At 42.9% G+C, this 22,266-nt stretch overlaps 1 non-coding gene across 1 annotated transcript; it reads right to left on the bottom strand.

Moving 5' to 3' along the window:
- Positions 1–20,039: 20,039 nt before the first annotated feature.
- On the bottom strand, positions 20,040–20,111 carry TRNAQ-UUG. Its single transcript has one exon. It is a non-coding gene; the product is annotated as a tRNA-Gln (tRNA).
- Positions 20,112–22,266: the final 2,155 nt, after the last annotated feature.

Raw genomic sequence — 22,266 nt, 5'->3', positions numbered from 1 at the left:
CTAACACGTACCAGCCTTTTTCACTAGCCTCTTTGACTCGGTACGGTCCTTCCCACTTCGGGGTTAGCTTCCCGAGGGCTTCGATGCGACTTGCATCATTACTTCGGAGCACAAAGTCTCCCACCTTGAATTTATAAAGCTTGGCTCGGGCGTTATAGTACTTCTCGATCTTCTTTTTAAATCGGGCTTCTTTGATCGCCGCGATGTTTCGACGTTCTTCTAGCAGATCAAGATTGGATCGGAGCTCCTGCTCGTTTTCCTACCAGTTTTTGCACCTTTGGTTTGGGAGTCTGATCTCTGCGGGGATCACGGCCTCAGTGCCATATGTAAGACTGAACGATGTTTCTCCATTACTAATCTTGTGTAACGTTCGGTGAGCCCATAGAACGTTCGGTAACTCGTCCGCCCAACCTTTGCCTTCGTAGCTGAGTCTTCTCTTTATCCCATCAACGATTCGTCGGTTTATCTGTTCGACCTGTCCATTCCCTTGGGGGTGAGCCACCAAAGAAAAAACTTGGTTGATCTTCAAGCTTTCACACCAACGCTTGAATGGGTTCTCCACGAACTGCTTTGCGTTATCACTTACAATGTAAAGTGGAAGACCGAAATGGCACACGATTTGTTCCCAAAAGAATCTCGTTACATTGTAACTGGAGATAATTGTGAATGGCTGGGCCTCCACCAATTTTGTGAAATAATCCACCACCACTAGTAAGTATTGGGCTTCCGCTTGATCGTGGAAAAGGACCGACTATGTCGACGCCCCATTTTTGGAAAGGCCATGCGGCGATTACCGGGATCATCTCATTCTTTGCACGGAGACTCACTGGTGCGTGCTTTTGGCATTCGTCACATTGCTGGAGTTCTTTAACTACACTCTCATGCATCCCAGGCCAGTAATATCCCACATTTTCTACTTTTGTTACAACCATATTTGGCCCTGCGTGAATACCGCAAATACCGTAATGTATTTCTCTGATGATATAGCTGGCCTGCTCCGGATCGAGGCATTTTAACAAAGGTCCGAGGAAGGTCTTTCGATACAAACCTCCTTCTTGCATCTGATACTGAAGCGAGTTAATTTGGATCCTTCTCGCTTCTGCTTTATCAACCGGCAGGACATCATGCACTAGGTAGTTGATTAAGGGTGCCATCCATGTTTGCGACGAAGCTTCTACTTGCATAACGTGGGGAGTGGCAATTGAAGGTGTAGTTAACACTTCCACCCTTACCTCCTTGGCCAGGTGACTGAACGATACAGATGCCAACTTGCTCAGTGCGTCGGCCTTTTTGTTCTTACTATGGGGAACGTGTTCAACTTTACATGACTCGAACGATGCCATAATTTGTTTCACTTGTTCAAGATATTCGATCATGTTGGCTTCCCTTGCTTCATAGTCTCTGTTCACCTGATTTGCTACGAGCAACGAATCTACATGGGCCACGACATTTCTTGCTCCGACTTTTAGTGCCAAACATAGACCGGTTAACAGAGCCTCGTACTCAGCTTCGTTATTAGAACTCTTAAATTCTAGCTGGAGCGCATATGTCATATCTGTTCCATCCGGGTCGGTGAGAATTAGGCCTGCTCCCGCCCCTTCAGCGCTTGAAGCCCCGTCTGTATACAGAGACCAAGGCTTCTCTGGAGCTTTCTCAGTTTCCTTCACTTCCTTATCCTCCGGCATTTCTACCAGGAAGTCGGCTATCACCTGCCCTTTTAACGATCCTTTGGTTCTGAAGGTGATATTGAATGTGCCTAGCTCGATCGCCCACTTTGCCATGCGACCTGAAACTTCGGGTCGTCGGAGAACATGTTGGATTCTTTGATCCGTTCGTACCTCGATCGGGTGGGCTTGAAAATATCGGCGAAGTCTTCTCGAAGCATGGACTAATGCCAGAGCTAGTTTTTCAAAGTTTGAATATCTTGTTTCATAATCTTTTAGTGTTCGACTCATGTAGTAGATGGGGATTTGTGCCCCGGTTCTGTGAGCGACTAATACTGTGCTGATAGCACCAGACGATGCAGCCAGGTAGACCGTTAGTACCTCGTCTTTTTCTGGTACGGTGAGAGTCGGTAAAGTACCGAGATAAATCTTAAGTTCTTCGAAAGCTCGTGCAGCTTCTTCCGTCCATTTAAACTCTGATCTGAAGCTTTTCTTGAGCACGTCTATGAACGGGAGTGACCTGTCTGCCGCCTTTGACAAGAACCGATGGAGGGCAACCAATCGTCCATTTAAGGACTGGATTTCTTTAACCGAAGTTGGAGGTTTCATTGTAAGAACATCATCGATCTTGTCCGGGTTGGCTCGCAGGCCTTTTGACCCGACCATGACTCCCAAGAACTTTCCTTCTTCTACCCCAAACGTACACTTTTTGGGGTTTAACTTCATGTTGATGCTTCGGAGTCGGGTGAATGTCTCGAGTATGTCTTTCAGCATGGTGGCTTCATCGTGACTCTTGATTACGATATCATCGACATATACTTCTACATTTCGCTCGATCTGGTCTTTAAAGGCTTTGCTCATTAAACGCTGATATGTAGCACCGGCATTTTTCAGCCCAAAAGGCATCTTGCTGAAGCAATAAACTCCTTCGTTGGTGACAAAGGCTGTCTTGTCCTCATCTTCGACCGCCATTTGTATCTGGTGGTACCCCTTGTATGCGTCTAGAAAACACTTCAGCCTAAACGTGGCGACGGAATCAATCTTCTCATCGATCTTTGGCAATAGAAAACAATCATTTGGGCATGCATCATTTAAATCGGTGAAGTCAATACACATTCTCCATGAGTTGTCCTTTTTTCGTACCATAACGGGATTCGACACCCAAGTTTGGTACCGGACCTCTCGAATAATTCCGGCATCTAGGAGGCTCTTCACGTCTTTGGCGATTGCTTTGGCCCAATCCGGTGCTATGTGCCTTTTTCTTTGTGCTATTGGCTTAATCGATTCTTTTACGTTCAGGTGGTGCTGTGCCATAGATCTGGGGACCCCTTGCATATCGGAGTGCTTTCATGCGAAAACATCAATCGAGTTACTCAATAACTCCCATAGGAGCTTCTTTGTTCGTTTTGGAAGCTGAGCACCGATGACCACTTGCTGTTCGGGGAAACCCGGGTTAATCGCCCAGAGTTCTGTAGGCACTTCGGACTTTTTGGAGCTCGTTTCTGCTGCGTGTCTTACCTCAGCTACGAACGAATTTAATTCTGAAAGGATAGTGGCGACACCAGCTTCGGTAGGGAATTTAATGTCACCATGTATCGTTGAACTAATCGCTCCGAGAGCTCGTAACCGGGTCATCCGAGTATTATGTTATGCGACGAATTAGTTCTAATAACCAGAAAGGTTAGTTGGACAGTTCTGCTCTTGTCACCATCCTTGAATGTGGTTGGAAGGCTAATTTGCCCTATCGGACGAACCACTTCTCCCAAAAAGCTTATTAGAGGGGTGGATACCTCAATCAATCTCTTCTTCGTTTGGGGGTTTAACCGCTGGAAACACTGCAGATACATTATCTCAAAGGCGCTTCCTCCGTCGACGTAGATTCGTCGAACCAAGTGTCCTGCCACTACGGCCGATATCGTGATTGGTCCGTCTCTGGCATCTTCCGGATCAATCGGGGGAAAGTACGTTGGTTGGTGCTTCCAAGCTGCCATATGTTGGTTCGATCATTTTACCCCTCTTGGCTCGGTAGACCGAATCACATTGATTCCGGCCTCGGTGTTTGGATTATCAACCGCTGTTGTAGATTTCTTCCCATCTTTTACTTCTTTCACGAGGTGAGAGAGTTTACCGGATCGTACAACCTTTTCGATTTCTTGTTTCAAAGCCCAACATTCATCAGTTGTATGCCCCCTGTCTCGGTGATATTTACAATACTTTTTGGAGTGCTTATCCGAGGTAGGTCGTTGCTTCGACGGTGTAGGAAACCGGGTGGTTTCCGTACTAAGGATTTTACTCGGCGATTTTGTTAGCTCGGAGAAGGTGTTAAAACGCACGTTTCCAGTTCGAAAACTGCTTCGATCTGATTTCTGGTACGGGCCACGACTCCTGTTCCAGTTATTGTTTCTATCTTTCGGTGGTGACGCATTCCGTCTCCATGATGTGGTTCGAGCCTTGGCGTTCCTTGCTGTTGTTTCGTTCGGCTGACCGCAGGCACTATTTCCCCGAACAAAGGCTCGAGCTCGCTCCATAAGTATCTCCATGGTTTTTGGGAGATCTTCGTGGAGCTTTTCTACCAACTGATTGTTCCGAACTCCATGGCAAAATCCGGAAACTCGGAGCTGGTCGACCGCTCCACTTATCTGCATGCTCTCTCGATTGAAGCGATCTATAAAATCTTCTACGGATTCTCCGCCGCGGCGCTTTATATGGTGAACCTCGATAATGTCTTTCTTGCAGCGTCGCTACTGGCAGAAGTTTTGCAAAAATATACGCCGGAAATCTTCAAAGTGATCAATCGATCCTTCTGGCAATCCATCGAACCATACTCTTGCCGATCCGGTGAGAGTTTGAGCGAGCATGTGACACCAACCGGCATGGGCCATTGTTCGACCTTAGTCGCTCCGGCGAATGTGAACATGTGGTCGTCTGGGTCGGACGTACCATCATAGAATTTCAATGTGGGGGGCATCTTTAACTTAGCCGGGAGTGGGGCATTAACAATCCGCAATGTGAACTTCGAATGAGAAGTCATAGACGTGGGATGATATGGCATGATCAGCTCCTGATCCTGAGGGTTTAGACCCATAGATCCCTGGCGAAACAGGTCATTGAGACCGTTATTCATCGGAGCACTCGTAAACGAGGAAAATTGTGCAACACATGTTATGGGAGTGGAGATTATAGGACTTACCATAGATCCAGAGGTGAAAGCTCCGACGGAGACGGGATTAGCCCCTGGATAGACACTGCTGAACAAGTTCGTGCGGCGACTCTGCAACATTTCTTCTCGCTGCTGTTGCTGCTATAGCTGTCGTAGCAAATCGGCATTCCGCAGTAGGAAGCATTGTCAAAAGTAGGTAATGGTGTAGCAACTGGAGCAGTAACCGAGAGCGTGGTGACAGAGCTCGCGATTACAGAACTTGCAGCTGAAGGTGCCGACGCTGATCCTATTGAAGCCGCTGCGGCGGCAACTGCTGTTGAGGCAGATGTGGAGGCAGCGTTTCCTTCCAAGATGTCGTTAAACGACGGGAAAGTGTTTGTGGGAGCAGTTGTTGTGGATTCCATGACTTGGAATAAACAGAATTAACAAAGTGAATTGAGTGAATTCGAGGGGATGGCGCCACTGAAGACTCAAAACCAGTTGGTCCGACCTGGTCAGAGTTTGGCTTCGAAGGTCCTAGCAAGAACCTGCAAGATCACAAGGAAACAAGCACACTGTTAGCCTCGTCACAGGGAGGGGGGGCTCTCTATGACCAAGCTCGGGCGTGAGAATAAGTATTTGTGAGGAGAGAATAGGTCAGGGATAGAGAGAGGAGAGTTTAGAGAGAGAAAGTAGCGATTACCCCTGGCTTGGAGTCTTGGCGGGGTATTTATAGTTTTTGGGTATGCTGACGTGGCGAGTTAGTTAGGGTCGGACCAGTCACTATCATGGTAGTTAATGCTGTGGGCCCCAGGTTAGTTAGGGCGGAACAAGGGATCAGTCTGTTCCCTCCAGGGTGCTTAGGTGCGAGTATTCCTTTAGCTATTCGGTTCGGTTACACGCTGTCCAGGCATTCGGTCCGACCAAGGACATATCCTCATCAGCCTGAAAACACAATACAAACCTAACACGAAATTCACGGGTTTAGGTTTAGTCTAGATGGGTTCGGGTTATTTCAGGTTGAACACGCGAACCCGTTTAGGTTAATGGGTCGGGTTCGGGTCAACCTGATCAGGTTGGCGGGTTGACCTGTTGAACACATTTATATTATATTTTATTGTTTTACAACTTATTTTATGTCATAAATTAAATAGGGTGTGTATTTTGTGCCACAATTATAACTTAAAAAGAGAAATTAGCATAAGATTTTATAATTTAATATAGAGTTAAATGTCATTTTAGTCGCTATGGTTTGAGTCATTTTGTCAGTTTAGTCAAAATGTTCTATTTTTCGCATGTAGGTCCAAAAAGGTTTCACCGTTGCCATTTTAGTCCACTGGGTTAACTTCATCCATTTTTTCTGTGAAAAAGAGGGGCAATTCGGTCATTTTATATGGACGAATTGTCCTTCTAGTTAACAGAATTACATATAAAATGACCGAATTACCCCTCTCGTTAACAGAAAAAATGGATGAAGTTCACCCAATGGACTAAAATGGCAACGGTGAAACCTTTTTGGACCCACGAACGAAAAATGAAACCTTTGGACTAAACTGACAAAATGACCCAAACCACAAGGACTAAAATGACATTTAACTCTACAATATAATCGTGTTATATACATTTGTGTTTTTTAGGTAAATTTTAATATATTAATTTAAAAAAATAAAAAATTCGAGTTGAACGGTTCGTGTTCGGGTCAACCCACAAAACTCCGGGTCGTGTTCGGGTTCATATGTATGATACGATTTTCGGGTTTGGGTCGGGTTCGGTTTCGTGTAAAATTTTTGGGTTCGGGTCGGGTTGAACCTAGGGATGGCAATCAAACCCGAACCCGATGGCTAAACCCGAACCCGGCACATTTGGGACGGGTTTGGGGTCGGTTAATCGGGTTTGGGAATAGTTTTTATTTTTTTCGCGGGTTTGGGACGAGTTTAGGATTTAGTGATATACCCGTTTACCCGACCCAACTACCCGATAAAGTGTACCCGTTTACCCGATTGTATACCCGATATAATTTCTTTTATATTATTAATATGTATATATATGATACATCAATTTTTTACACATATAGGTATTCTATTCCGTGTACATTGTAATTATTTGATATATATTTTTATAATAACAATACAAAATGTAACCGGTTAGTAGTTACTCAATAGATATCCAATGGGCTTTGAGATGAGTATACCCAGCGAGTAATCTTTTAAATTAACGGGTTTACCCGAAACCCGCGGGTATACCCGATACCGGATGGGTATTTAACCGCTAGAAACCCGACGGGTTTTGGTACGGGTTTGGGACAAGCTTACCTAATCGGGTTTGGGTTTACCTAAACCCGTCCCAAAACCGACCCATTGCCATCCCTAATTGAACCCGCAAACACGACCCTTTTAGCACCCCTACATAACATATAATTTATAAAAACACCGATAGTATATTTACAATATACATTATCACATAACATAAATCCGACTTTAGCGTAAGATAACCAAACCATAAACTTTAGCTAACAAAATAAACCATAGCCAAACTATAAGTTTCTCAATCCATATGTTCATCAATCATGATTCAACAATTCATTTTAGGGTCACCCATGGTCCCGCATAGGTGCTCGTCATGGTTTTATGAAGCTCGAGCTTGAGTTTGGCTTGATTTGACCCTACTTATTTGAGCTCGAGCTCGGCTCACGAATAAAACCCAAACCTTGGGCTCAGCTCGGCTCGAGTTATTTTGAGAACAATCTCAAAAGAGCTAAAAAGCTCGACTCGAGCTCGCTTCAATATGGCTTAAACGCACCAAAGTTCGGCTCGCCAATGTTGTTGTTGTTGTTATTATTATTATTATTATTATTATTATATATAAGAAGCTAAAATTTTGTTTAGGCTCGTTTAAGCTCGGGCTTGGATTCGTTGGAGCTTTTAGCTGAGCCGATCACGAGTAGCTCTCGAGCCTCCAGACTTGTTTACACCCCTAAACTTAATCAAACTCCCACTTTGCCATTGCCATCATTCCATCAAAGACAAAGGACGTATATGCTATATCAGAACAATAAAGGGGAAAACGTAAAAATAAAGAATTAGGGTTGGAGTATATAAACAAACTAAAGAGATTCAGAAGAAGATTATGCGCCATAGGCCGAGCGCTTATCCCGTGAACAAAGGGGTGGCGTGGTATTAACACGGAGAAAAAGGTTTTCGAAATCGTGATTGGCGTACATCAAATTGAAGCACGCACATGAAATACTACTGATTGTGCGTGCTCGGGAATCTATGGCCGCTTTCTTGCTTCGATTTGCAAACAAAGCGAGATGATCTCCCTACATTTTCTCACAGAGTATTTGAGTTTGATTAGGTTTTTTGACCGAAATTTGATTGTTTTTATGTTTCATCTTCTAGGGTTTTGATATCGATTTGTTATTTTGGCCTGATTTTACGGGTGTATTTATGTTACATGTCCAGATCTGTAATAGAAACTAACCTTTTCTAAACTTAAAACTTTATTTGTAGTAGGGATGGTAATGGGACGGGTATGGGGTGGGTATAGCTAATCCCAACCCCATACCAGGTTACAAAAATTGGTCCCATACCCGGCCTAAAACCTATTGGGCATGGAACGGGTAATTATCCATCGGGTGTCGGGCATACCCACGGGTTTCGGGTATGTTTGCGGGATTCGGGTATCGGGCATAACCATCGGATATCAACGAGTAAAAATCAATGTATGCCGAGTTTGAAACCAATACAAAAGGCTGGAACGTGATAAAAATCATAGGCTAGTAGGCTACTACCATTAATTAGAGTTCATTTTTAAACCAATACATATTCAAAAGAAGCTATGGTAATACTTTAACGAGTACACATGCAAAAGAACTAAAACAGTTATGTAATTCAGTTATGTAATTCTGATATAAAAGCCTAATATATATTCAAGTCAAATAGGTGCATTCTTGATCCTCCATTTCAGTTTCAGTAGTTTGTTTCCACCAAAAAAAGACCATATCCAGCCAAAAACTTTGTCCACCTGCTGATTCTCTTTTGGGATTTGGGGGTAATTATTAACTAAGGTAAGTAAATATATATCTAAATATATATTTGGGACTAAATATATAATACATATTTATATGGAGTATGTTAACGGGTTAACGGGTATATAGAATCGGGTAACAGTGGCGGATCTAGGATTCACGCCAAGCCGTAACGTTTTATAAATAAGCCGTAACGAAATCGAAAAAACATCAAATTTTTCCAAAATTTACACTAAAAACGTCAAATTTTTCCGAGCCAAGCCGTAGCGGAGGTTACCCCCCGGTAACCTCTAGGTCCGCCCCTGTCGGGTAATCGGGTCGGATAAACGAGTATAACACCAAATCCCATACCCGTCCCAAATTTTTAAAACAAATCCCATGCCCGGTCCCATACCTGATTACCCGACCCCATACCCGCCCCGTATGTTTCGGGTATCGGGTTTTCCCATCGGGTTCGGGTTTTGTTGCCATCCCTAATTTGTAGAGCAGAGATTAGGTTTGAAAGATGCCTGTTTTCGGTAATTGTGTTGGTAATGTGGGTTATTGGGTTTTTGTTTAGGGATTTGGGGTGTTTGGGTTTTTGGATTGAAAAAAAAAGTATCTGTTCGTTAGGTTATACGAACAAAAAATTTTGTTCGGTTAGCTTAGCGAATGAACATGAACATAAGTCTCGTTTGTTTGACTGTGTTCGTGAACGTCCGGTAATATATTCGATTACAATCTTTCATGTTTGTTCATTTATATTAAAATAAATAAATAATAAACATTTTATCTAAACATATTAAAAACTTGAAACCCTATTTTTTTAAGTTAGATAAAATTTGGTTTGAGATAATTATGTTTAAGTTAGTTAAACTTTGAATAATTATGTTTAAGTTGGTTAAACTTGATTCATTGTTTGGTGGTTTTAATAGACTCTTGTGTTTTGATTTGTCATTTGATGAAGGGGTATGGTCCCAGACCTCGCGTCAGCACGATCGCGAGTGACCATTACCCTTATCAAAACCCCCACTAGCTAACAACTCACCTGTGTCCGTGCGGGGACGCGCGAACACAGTGGTTGAATCCAATCTGCCCAATGATGGAAGAGGACTTACCTGGAGTATGAGAACGGTATAGTGATGCGGCATGGCACCGCATCTGGTGTATGAAAACGGAAGTATTCACAGCGATGCGGCCTAGCACCGCATCCAGTGAACACTTCTATCAATACAAGGGAGCTGGATAACAGCAACAGTCACCACGGACGACGATGCGGCTTGGCACCGCATCTCGCGTATTTCTTGATCAAAGAGTGAGGCGCGGGAGATCTACAGGTACTGCAAGCAGCGATGCGGCTCGCACCGCATCCTGTGCACTCAGCAAGTGGGACTGACACCATAGAGCAAGTAGCACCAATGGCAGCCGCCTGTCAGGTCTACGTAAGCGACAGACTGACGTGGCTTCACCTCCACAGCCGACATGCCTGACACACCTGCAAACGTGCAGCATGTCGTCAGTCTATCCATCCACCTCCTCCTTCACTCCTCGGCTATAAATACTAACCCTAAACCAGGTTTGAGGTATCTTTTTGACAACTCTCTCACTACTACTACTATCACACTTTGCTTCCCAGGCAAATTACTGATTCTCATGCCGGAGAGTGGTAACAAGGAGCACCCCCCACCCCATCCTCCTTGTTACGAGTCACGGTTTGTTTCCTTGTGCAGGGGATCAACCAGCAGGCGATCCAACCAGCGATCCTCGAGAGGAAGGGATTAACCCTTCTTGACGAGATCAGTGAGTTAACCCTGCCCGGTTAACCATTGTTTCATCATTTGATAACTGTATTTAACTAGTTATGTCAAATGTTTAAGGATAACAATGTTGTTACTTTTTATTTTTGTAAGATGTTCGTTTACGTTCGTTTTTATTTGTTTGTGTTCGAGACCAGTGTTCACAAACTGTTCGTGAACAACTGAATTTCCCTAACTAACAACATGAACATAAACTTATGTTTGGTATGCGTTCATGAACTGTTCGCGAACATGTTAATTTTCTTAACGAACGAACACTAAAATGACCTTATTCGTGTTCGTTCGGTTCGTTTGCAGCCCCAATGCTACTTAAAACATCATTAAAATTATACATTGGACAAACTATGATATAGTACAATAATATGATAATGTTCAAAACTCCTAAATCCCAAATCCTGGCCACATTGGCACATCAACGCAAGGGGGCGCATCCCTTACGTTTGGACACGATCTCTCACAGTACGCATCTGTGATCCTTCCAGACATGAATTCTCATGCCTGGTATGACCAGCAGGCAGCCCTGCTGGCCGCAACATACAATCGAGCTTGTGCGGAAGCACAAGTACAAGACGGGCCTACCCCGGCACCGCATACCCCTTCGAATCGTATTTTACAATATGATGGCAGGGTTCCTTCACGCCCAGCCTCTCGAAGCAGGCGGGAAGACCGCGGATCCTCTTACTGTGAGGTCCGCATAATTGACGAGGACGAATCCTCATATGGGTCTCGCGCCAGAGGCCCAGTACAAAGCCGCCTGGACCCTCAAGGCAATAACAGGCGGCAATCCACAGCCCACCACGGCTCCGACATCCAAAGCCGGTTGGGACTGCAATCCCATCACGAAGGTTATGGCCGTACCGACCCGGACGACCATACATATTGCGGGGAATCTCATGCCACTAGTAGCAGACCGGGAGGACGCAACTATTCTCCTCCCACTCATCCCCGAAACACATACCTCCGCGCTGCAAAGCGCCCCGAGAGCCGACCCTACAGGCCAAAAATAGGGAAATACAACGGTTCGTCCGACCCGGACGATCACATGAACATTTTCATGGGTGCAGGGTGCAACGGGCAATGGGACGAGCCCACCTGGTGTCATTTTTTCCCCCAGACCCTCACAGGTCTGGCCAGGGCTTGGTTCGATTCTTTGCTAGTAGGATCACTGGCCTCATTCGAGGACTTACATGCAAACTTCCTCGCGCATTTCAGCCAACAGCGACGTCACGAACGTGATTCGATGGACGTCATGAATATCTGGCGCAGGGACGACGAATCTCTTGAAGCGTTCGTCGTCCGATACAACAAAGAATGCCTGGAGATAGGCGACGTGGCAGACCAAATGGCACGTAACCACTTCATCAAAGCTGTCAGAGACGAGCAGATGGTTATGACCATCTCCGACAAGGAGGGCTTGCCGAAAAAATGGGAAAATGTCATGGCTGCAGTCAAGACATACGCCCAGACTTAGCGGTCCCTTAAATCGCACCTCACAAAGGCGCAGCCCCAAGCGGAAGGTCAAACCTCCCGCTACGAGCCCAAGCGCAACAATAAGCGCAACCGGGATACAGGGAATCGCGGCATCTATCCCAAACCATATTTCCCGCATACCAACCAGTTTGACGCAAGGGCAACAATTAACACCCAACGGGACAACCGGGCGTCAAATAAAGAATCTCGGGACCGCAACTGGACCGAGATCACCAAGTCGCCAAGCGAGTTCCTTCTTACGGACGCGCAGTGCCTGCGACCGGCCCAACCAATGAAGTCCAAGAAAAATCAAGATCTCACTTTCTATTGTGAGTATTATAAGGACTCGGGCCACACAACAAACAACTGCATCAGTCTCCGACTGGAGATTGAGCGAGCCCTAAAGGAAGGGAAACTGCAACACTTGTTGCCCGGTGGGCAAAAAGCCACCAAACGCATCACCCCTCATGGCGAGGGCAACTCCTCATGGAAGAGGACCATGTATGTGGCCTCAACCCATATGATCAACGGAGGCAAAGGAAGGCCGCGCAAGGCGGCGAGAAGACCGGAAAATGACTGGAAAGACGAGCAAGTCGTTTTCCCAAAAGTCCGAGGCGGTCCGCGCGACAGGCGCGCCGTCGTTATTACAGGCCAACTAGCTCATTACTGCATCGAGCGATTATTCATCGACCCGGGTAGTACCTCTGACATCGTATATGAGCAGTGCTTCAACTAGTTCGATCAGGAAGACAAAGATCGATTGCAAGCAGTGGATTACCCGTTGGCCGGGTTCGCAAGGGAAACTGTCTTTCCCCTAGGCCAAATTACTTTTCCTATACGCCTCACCAGCGAAAGGCACACACGAACAGAAGAGGTAAATTACTTTTCCTATGCGCCTCACGTGCTCCTTGGGAGAGAATCCAAGGCGATTTCAACATGATTACGTCCGTACCCCATTCTGCAATCGGTTTCCCAACCGAAACAGGGGTCGCGATAATCTATGCACGCAGGGAAGTCATGACGTCGGACGAGCTGCGTCCAACCAAGATAGCAAGGCCGACACCCGACCAACCAGAAAAATGGGTCCTCAACGCAAGGTACCCAGAACAAAAGGTCACGTTGGGCCAAGCCTTGTCCCCCAACACCAGAGCGCACCTGAAGCAGCTTCTCTTTAGGAACCAAGATATTTTTGCATGGGCACCCGCAGACATGACTGGGGTCCCACGCGAAATCGCGCAACATTTCTTGAATACCTTGCCAGGTATCAAGCCGGTGATCCAAGGCCAACGCCACCTTGGATCCGCAAAAAACAGGCGATGCATGAGCAGGTCAAAGAGCTGCTCTCCGCAGGCATCCTGCGGGAAGTCAAGTACCAGACTTGGTTGTCCAACCCAGTCATGGTAGAGAAACCATCCGGGGGCTGGCGCATGTGCGTCGATTATAAAGACCTCAACAAAGCCTGTCCCAAGGATTGTTACGCGTTTACGGAAATCGACGAAAAGGTCGATAACCTCGCACCATTTCGATGGAAGTGTTTCCTCGATTGTTACAAACGCTACCACCAAGTACAGATGGCAATCGAGGATGAAGACAAAACGGCATTCCGCACCCCTACCGGAAATTACTGCTATACAAAAATGTCGTTTGTGTTGCGCAACGCGGGCGCAACCTATCAAAAACTGATGAACGACACTTTCCGCAGGCAAATCAGCAAAAGTGTCGAAATCTACATGGACGACCTAGTCGTCATGAGCATGGAAGAGGATACCATGCTCACTGATATCGAAAGAACATTCCAAACTCTTTGAAGCGTCAATATGAAGCTCAATCCAGGGAAATGCTCGTTTGGAATGGAAGAAGGCAAATTCCTTGGATTCATCGTAACCAAAGATGGATTCAAGGTAAACCCAGAAAAAGTTCAGGCGATCGAGCGCATGCCATCGCCTTCAACGATGAAAGAGATGCAACGACTAGCCGGCAGGCTAGCCGCATTAAATAGATTCTTAGCCAACCATGCAGCTAAGTCTTATCCTTTCATCAAGACCTTGCGGAACTGTCTAAAGAAAGAACAATTCCAATGGACCGCAGAGGCTGAAGATGCCTTCCGGGAAATGAAGGAGTGTTTGATACAACTCTCAACTCTAACCGCACCACGCAAAGACGAACCACTTATATTATACCTATCCGCCACAGACAATGTGGTAAGTGCGGTACTAATAGTGGAGCGAGAGGGAGTTCAAACACCAATATACTACATCAGCAAGATGCTCAACGACCCGGAGACAAGATATTCAATAATGGAAAAGTTGGTACTAGCACTGGTACATGCGTCAAGACGGTTGCGTCACTACTTCGCAAACCACGTCATCACGGTGTTAACCAACTACAGGATCGGCCCGATCTATCCAAACCTGACATCTCTGGGAGGTTAGCAAAATGGGCAATTGAGCTGGGTGCACTCACGCTAAACTACAAGCCGCGCCCCGCAATCAAAGGCCAAGTCCTAGCTGATTTCATTGCCGAAGTACCGGCAAATCGCATCCAAGAATGCGAAGAAGAACAAAACCCTACACCTACACCATCCTCCTCGGAAACTTGGGCACTTTTTACTGATGGTGCCTCCAACGAGGAAGGTGCAGGCGCAGGTCTGCGACTTATCAGCCCCAACGGCCAAGAGCTTACCTATGCAATCCGCCTCGATTTCAAAAGCACAAATAACGAGGCAGAGTATAAGGCTCTATTGGCAGGGCTACGTATGGCAGTCAAGCTCGGCGTGCAACATCTGGAAGTACACGTCGACTCCTTGTTAGTGGCAGGGCAAGTGCGCGGTGACTACGCCGCAAAAAGGGATATCATGATCCTCTACCTCGAGCAAGCTCTGCAACTAAAATCGAAATTCACTTCCTTCAATATCTGACATATCAACAGAAGTGAAAACAAATCCGCGGATGCACTATCAAAACTTGCATCCACCAGCTTCCAGCACCTGGCAAAGGAGATACGCATTGAAATTCTGCAGAATCCCTCAGTACCCCTGCGCCAAGTCAATGCCATCCAATACGGTACAACGTCCTGGATGACACCAATAATTGCATACTTGCAATCAGGTGTGACTCCCGAAAGCAAGTCTGAGGCACGCAAATTACAATACAAAGCGTGCCATTATCAAATGGGAGACGGTATCATATACCGAAAATCATACCTAGGGCCACTCCTACGCTGCGTCGACCCTCAAGATGCCACATACCTCATCAGAGAGATACACGAGGGAATGTGCGGCATACACGCAGGACCACGCATGGTAGTGGCTAAAATCATGAATGCTGGGTATTACTGGCCCGGCATGCACCTGGATGCCGTCAAAGAATTGCGCAAGTATATTAATTGTCAGCGACACGCTCCCAAGACTTTGCGCCCCAAGAACAACTTGATCCCGGTCTCCACCGCATGGCCCTTTCAAAAGTGGACAATTGACGTGGTCGGACCTTTCCCGGACGCACCAGGTGCGGTCAAATTTATCATAGTAGCTGTCGATTACTTCACAAAATAGGTAGAGGCAAAACCACTCGCCTCAACCACTGCTATGATAACAAGGAAGTTCATTTAGGAACACATCATCTGCCGTTTCGGTCTACCAATGTGCATCATTACCGATAACGGCACCAATTTTGCTGCTGACGAATTTCAAAAATGGCTAGAAGAACTACATATTGAACACATATTCTCCTCCGTGGCACACCCGCAAGGAAATGGCTAAGTTGAGAGTATCAATAAAAGTCTAGTCGAAGGCATCAAAGCAAGGTTGGGAACAGCCAGGCGTGGCTGGGTCGATGAACTCCCAAGCATCTTATGGGCTCACCGAACAAGCCCAAAAACAAGCAACATGGAGACACCCTTTAGCCTGGTCTATGGCTCAGAAGCGGTAATCCCTGCGGAAGTAGGTCTTCCTTCACCTCGAATGTTGGCTATCAACAGAATAGCCAACAATGAAGCACGCAGACTTGACTTGGACCTCTTAGAAGAAAGGTGCGAAAACACTGCCATCAACGAGGCCAAGTACAAAACCAAGCTTGAAAAATACTACAATTCACGCGTGCGGGTTTGTACCTTTAATCCGGGAGACTACGTCTTTCACGATAACGAAGCTTCTAACGCTGAACGCCCGGGAAAACTTGCCCCCAAGTGGGAAGGACCCTACCTCATCAAAGAGGTCTTGGGTAAAGGCGCGTATAAACTACAAATGTTAGAAGGCGAGACTATTGCATGCACATGGAATGCACAACAGCTTCGACGCTGTTACATGTAAGCCATGTTCTTTACATTTCCATGTAACCTATCGGGCCGCAGGCCATTTGCAAATAAATAAACGAGCAATTTATTGCAATATTGTTTGTTATTACTATTACAAATGCGTGTTCCACTTTGCGGTATCCGCAAAAACAGATTGGCAAAATCTTCATTCGCGATACCCACACAAAGTGCTAACCGCACACAAATATTGTAATAAGCCAGCAAAGGCGAAACATTAAGTGTCTATCCGGCCGGATACACACACGTGTTTTTACAAAACTTACACAATTCCTAAATCCCAACAGGGCAAACAACGGAATTGACTAATACTCATACGACAAAGGTATCGAGTACACTCAATGCTACTTAAAACATCATTAAAATTATACATTGGACAAACTATGATATAGTACAATAATATGATAATGTTCAAAACTCCTAAAGCTTAATTATCAAAATATCAAAGAGTCAAAAACTTTATTATCAAAATATATAGAGTCAAAAGACTCCAAATCAAAATACATCTATAAAACTAAATGTTTATTATAAAAAAAGTCTTATTGGATTTCATCATTCGCAACTTTTGGGTATTAGCTGCTACCACTCCCAACTATCATTTTGACTCCCACCGCTCCCAACTAAACACTTTGTGTGTTATGCCACCCCGCAGGTGAACATTTCTTAGTGTTTGACTTCAACCTGAGTGACAAAACACACAAAGTGAAGTTGGAGTGGTGGAAGCCAAAGTGATTGTTGAGTGTGACAACAGCTAATACCTAATAGTTAAGAGTGGTAACATCTAATAACCCTAAAAAAACCTAATAGGAAGGAGATGAGAAGAGGTGTTGGGAGAGAAAAATAGATTTATTATAATGACATATCTTTTACAATAGAATACATGTCTTTTACAATAGAATACATGGACTATTTATACGGAGAATGATCTTGGAGAACAAGTTGATTTATGTTAATGCTAGGAGTTGATAATATAAATATAATTATTTATAACACTCCCTCTGATTATCAACTTCATATGCGTATTATCTCCCCTTGATGATGATCACTTAAGCTCCTTGCGTTGATGCATCCCGAACCCATGAACTAACTTCTTGAATGTTGAGGTTGGAAGTGATTTAGTAAACAACACTGTCAAATTTTCGTTGGAACGAATTTGTTGGACAATAATATCTCCATTTGTTAGACAATTGGATCGGGTTATCACCTAATCTCATACCCGCAAATTCTTGTTTTTTCAATCTTATACCCGAATACCCGTCTCAAATGTTTCAGGTATTTCCATCCAAGTCAGATTTTTTTTCACCCCTTTTAACTTTATCCGGCTAAAAACACTTTTCCAAAATATTAATGCAATATTAATACAACACAATCTACGAAGCAGGGCCGGCTCAACCATTTTGGTGGCCTAAGGCGAAGTGAAATCTTGTGGCCTTTTTCCCAAAAAAATGTATGTACAAGTTAAACTTCAAGGGCCCAAGTGTAATTATTTGAAAGATTGTGTTAAAATTTAAAAACAAGAAAAAAAATTGCTGAACCAGGGATTTGAACCCGAGTCTCACCAACACCCATACATACACAAAACCACTACACTACCAACCATCAATTTGTTGATAATCCACACCCTAAATCTTTTATAAATGAACTATGATTTCATCAAATTATGGAGGCCCTATAGTTTTGGTGGCCCAAAGCCCAAGCCTCATTTGGTTACCCTTGGGCCAGCCCTGTTACGAAGAACATTTGCAATATTAAATTGACACGTTTATATTTGTATAATAACTTTAATATTAATAATCAACACATCTATGCTCAATAGTATTTTACTTTTATCATAGTGTTTAATATTAATAATCAACACATCTATGCTCAATAGTATTTTACTTTTATCATAGTGTGTTTTATATACTTTGTTGGTTTGATCTTTTGGCTATATTTATTTTACCACAAAATCGGGGGGGGGGGGGGGGGGGTTACCCTTGGGCCGGCCCTGTTACGAAGAACATTTGCAATATTAAATTGACACGTTTATATTTGTATAATAACTTTAATATTAATAATCAACACATCTATGCTCAATAGTATTTTACTTTTATCATAGTGTGTTTTATATACTTTGTTGGTTTGATCTTTTGGCTATATTTATTGTACCACAAAATCGGGGGGGGGGGGGGGGGGATAATGTTCTTTGAGGCTTTATCACGTCATGTAAGCGGGGCCTTTATCATTAGCTTATATGGTGTGGGAAAAAGCCCCCATTAACTATATAGAAAAAGAAAAAATAAATAAATAAAGGAAACAAATTTGATTATATAAAAAATTTTTGATCTTTTGGCTATATTTATTGTATCACACTTTTGTTATATAAAATCGCGGGGGGGGGGGGGGGGGGGGGGATAAAGTTCTTTGAGGCTTTATCACGTCATGTAAGCGGGGCCTTTATCATTAGCTTATATGGTGTGGGAAAAAGCCCCCATTAACTATATAGAAAAAGAAAAAATAAATAAATAAAGGAAACAAATTTGATTATATAAAAAAATTTGAACATCTCCCTCTGAGGAAAATAGCAGAATTTTATAAGACAATATGGTCTGATTTCACTTTTAGACCAAAATGGCAATAAAATTGAAACCACATGGACACAGATGCAAAAGTTTTGAGTTTTGGACTAAAGTAGCGTCGGTAAAAGTAACCAAATCTATTCAAACATGGGTTTGATTCAGACTTCATGTTCTGAGAAATATTTACCATCCGAAAAGAGGAAAAAACGGAGTCTTTTGTATACATGAAAGCGTAAGAACTCAATGGATTCCCTTCTTTGTTTGTCTGATTTGAGGGAGAAGGTCCCGTTGAGTTCTTAATAACTAGAATATTTTTTATAAGTTCATTGAATCTATTTACTCAACAAATTTTCCCCTCCTCTTTTGTTTGTCCACCACTTTTATATTTTTTCAATTTATAGTATACGTAATTGGAGGATTTTTGATTGAGTGGAAAAAGAAGGATTTTTTTGTCTACCTTACTTTCTTTGTTTTTCCTTATATCAATAACTCAATCAAAACGCAATTATCTCGACGAAAAAAAAGTCTGTTATGCTTAATATCTTTAGTTTGATCTGTCTTAATTATGCCCTTTATCCGAGTAGTCTTTTCTTCGCCAAATTGCCCGAAGCCTATGCTTTTTTGAATCCAATCGTAGATGTTATGCCAGTCATACCCCTGTTCTTTTTTCTTTTAGCCTTTGTTTGGCAAGCTGCTGTAAGTTTTCGAAAAGATCTTTAATAGTATCCTAGAAAATTCTTTTTTTTTTTTTTGATAAAAATGATAACAATCGAGAAGATCAAATAAGTTCAAAAATAAGTAACAAAAACTTGAACTTTTGTTTGGTAACTTTATTAAAAATGAATAAGAATGGACAGTTTACTCAAGAGCGTACGACTTTTGGAAAGTTTGTAGAGTAAATGTAGCAATTAAGGCTAATAAAGAGTGGAACAGTGAAAGTTTGTTTGTAGAGTAAATGTAGCAATTAAGGCTATAAAGAGTGTAACACTTTTGAAAAATTCATAGATGGATATAGATGAGTTGGATGTGTGTGACTTTTAGACCGCCAGGTTTTGGATATAAAATAGAAAAAATGGTAGGTCCTACCGGGAGTCGAACCCAGGTCGCTGGATTCAAAGTCCAGAGTGCTAACCACTACACCATAGAACCATGTTGTTTGGGTTAGAAAAATTAACTCTATATAATATAAATGCAAATATAATATCGGATTTGAACTGTAACATTTTAAGACAATGCAATCGACTTTTACTGCATCGATCGATCTGAAAAGAAGCAATAAGGTGATTATAGAAAAGGTTAAAAATTAGTATATTTATGTGAAAAGTATTAAAAATGATAAACAAGACCTTTGTGTTTAGGGTCAGTTGCTACTGAGCTGATCGTTAACTTTAATAAGTCCATTAAACGAACATAAAGATCACTTGTTATAACATTTACAACCTAGTTAGCCTAACATTTGTGCAGGGGCATACCCACCCCAAGCCGTGGGTGGGCTGCACACTCCTTGAAAAAATAATTTTTAGTGTTATTTTTCGTCGGAAATTCCGACCGCATCCCTTGTAAATTTTCACCCGCGCCCCTTGAAAATTTTCAACCGCCCCACTAAGAAAAAAAAAATTATGAATTTATAAAAAAAAATAAACACTGATTATTATTTAATATATAAGTATATAACATAATTTATATGATTATTCTTTAACCACTTATTCACTTTATTACTTAACCCAATCAAAGCTCAATCTACAATCTATTTTTATTAACCTAAGCTCAAATCCAACCCAAAGAAATTTGAACTAAATAAAATAACTCAAACCCATCCACCGATTCCAATTCCAAATCCCGCCCCAGAAAAAACTTACAGCGATTTGACACCACTGCTCATGACCGGACGACTTTTTTTGCCAGAAAAAACAAAATTCTGGCAAAACCAATCCATATTACGCCAGAATTCCGATATAGAGCTAGTGTGGTTTCTTTATTGATTTTTCTGTTGTTTTATGTGATGATTAGGAGAAAATATAAATGTATAAAGGTTTGATCTTTTTATGTTTTTTTAATGTTTTTTTGGGAGTTCTAGACTCGTAGTTAAATGATTTTTTGTTTTATTTATAGCTTTGTTTTTTTAAATGATTAGTTACAAGTAATCAACATCTAATACTAGGTTTGAATGTTTGAAAATAAAATTGAAAATTATGGACTATGGTTGAACATGATTGTTTATTTTGTTTAAGTGTTTAGTGTTGTTTTATGAACTTATGAAGCGATTTATATGTGATAGGAACCATGAGTAAGAATTAGGGGTGTTCAAAAAACTTGTGGCTCGCAGCTCGCTCGAAACTCGCTCGAAGAAAGCTCGGCTCGAAATTGGCTCGGTTGTAAACGAGCCAGCTCGGCTCGGCTCGGTTTATAAACGAGCCGAGCTCGAGCTTGGTCTGGCTCGGCTCGTGAGCTCGTGAGCTGGCTCGATAAGGTTTACATCCTTCATTTTTTTGTCCCACATCGCTTAGAAAACAAAAACTAAGGGTGTATCTCCCCTATAAAAGAAGGTAAAGAGAATGACAAAGTGAATTAACTATTTATACTTGCATATTTAGCCATGTGGTTAAATTAAATGGTAATTATGGCCCTTAGGCTATGAAGAAATTTATTTTTAAGGGCATTTTAAGTAAATAAATTTTGCGGTTCTTTGTTAGTTCGAGCTAGGTCGAGCCGAGCCGAGCTAGCTCGAATTCTAAACGACCCGAGCTCGAGCCTCAAATCTCAGCTCGATTTGAAATTCGAGCTCGAGCCGAGCCAGCTTGAATCGAGTTCGAGCTGAGCTCGAGCTGGGTCTAGCTCGGCTCGACTCGGCTCGTTTACAGCCCTAGTAAGAATGTAATGAACTTATGGTGTGTTTAATATCCCTAGATGATGTTTTGGATAGATTTAAAAAAATAAAAAGCTGCAGGGCACAATTTTAAATACGTTTATAATGACGTTTGACGTGTTTTTGATGATTATATAAATTTTAGTTTGATGTACTTTTTTCTTACATGACCTGACCCGCTATAAACCGATTTTTTTTTTTTTATAAGCAAGGGGCCTAAAATGTTTAAAAATATTTTTCACTCTCAGGAAAAAAATTTCTAAATCTATGACTACATTTGTGTATTGTTAAGAAAAAGCGTGTGCACCATACATGATGACAACCTTGTCATTTTACCCTGTTTATACTTTATATTACACCTAGATAAAACCAATTGAACTATTTAATCGTAACTGTTGAGGGACACATGCCTTTTTTAAGTTAAACTAAAGGTTGCGA

This window comes from Helianthus annuus, chromosome 17 (assembly GCF_002127325.2).
Source record: "Helianthus annuus cultivar XRQ/B chromosome 17, HanXRQr2.0-SUNRISE, whole genome shotgun sequence".
Taxonomy (NCBI): Eukaryota; Viridiplantae; Streptophyta; class Magnoliopsida; order Asterales; family Asteraceae; genus Helianthus; species Helianthus annuus.
This window is presented reverse-complemented; position numbering and strand designations above follow the sequence as displayed.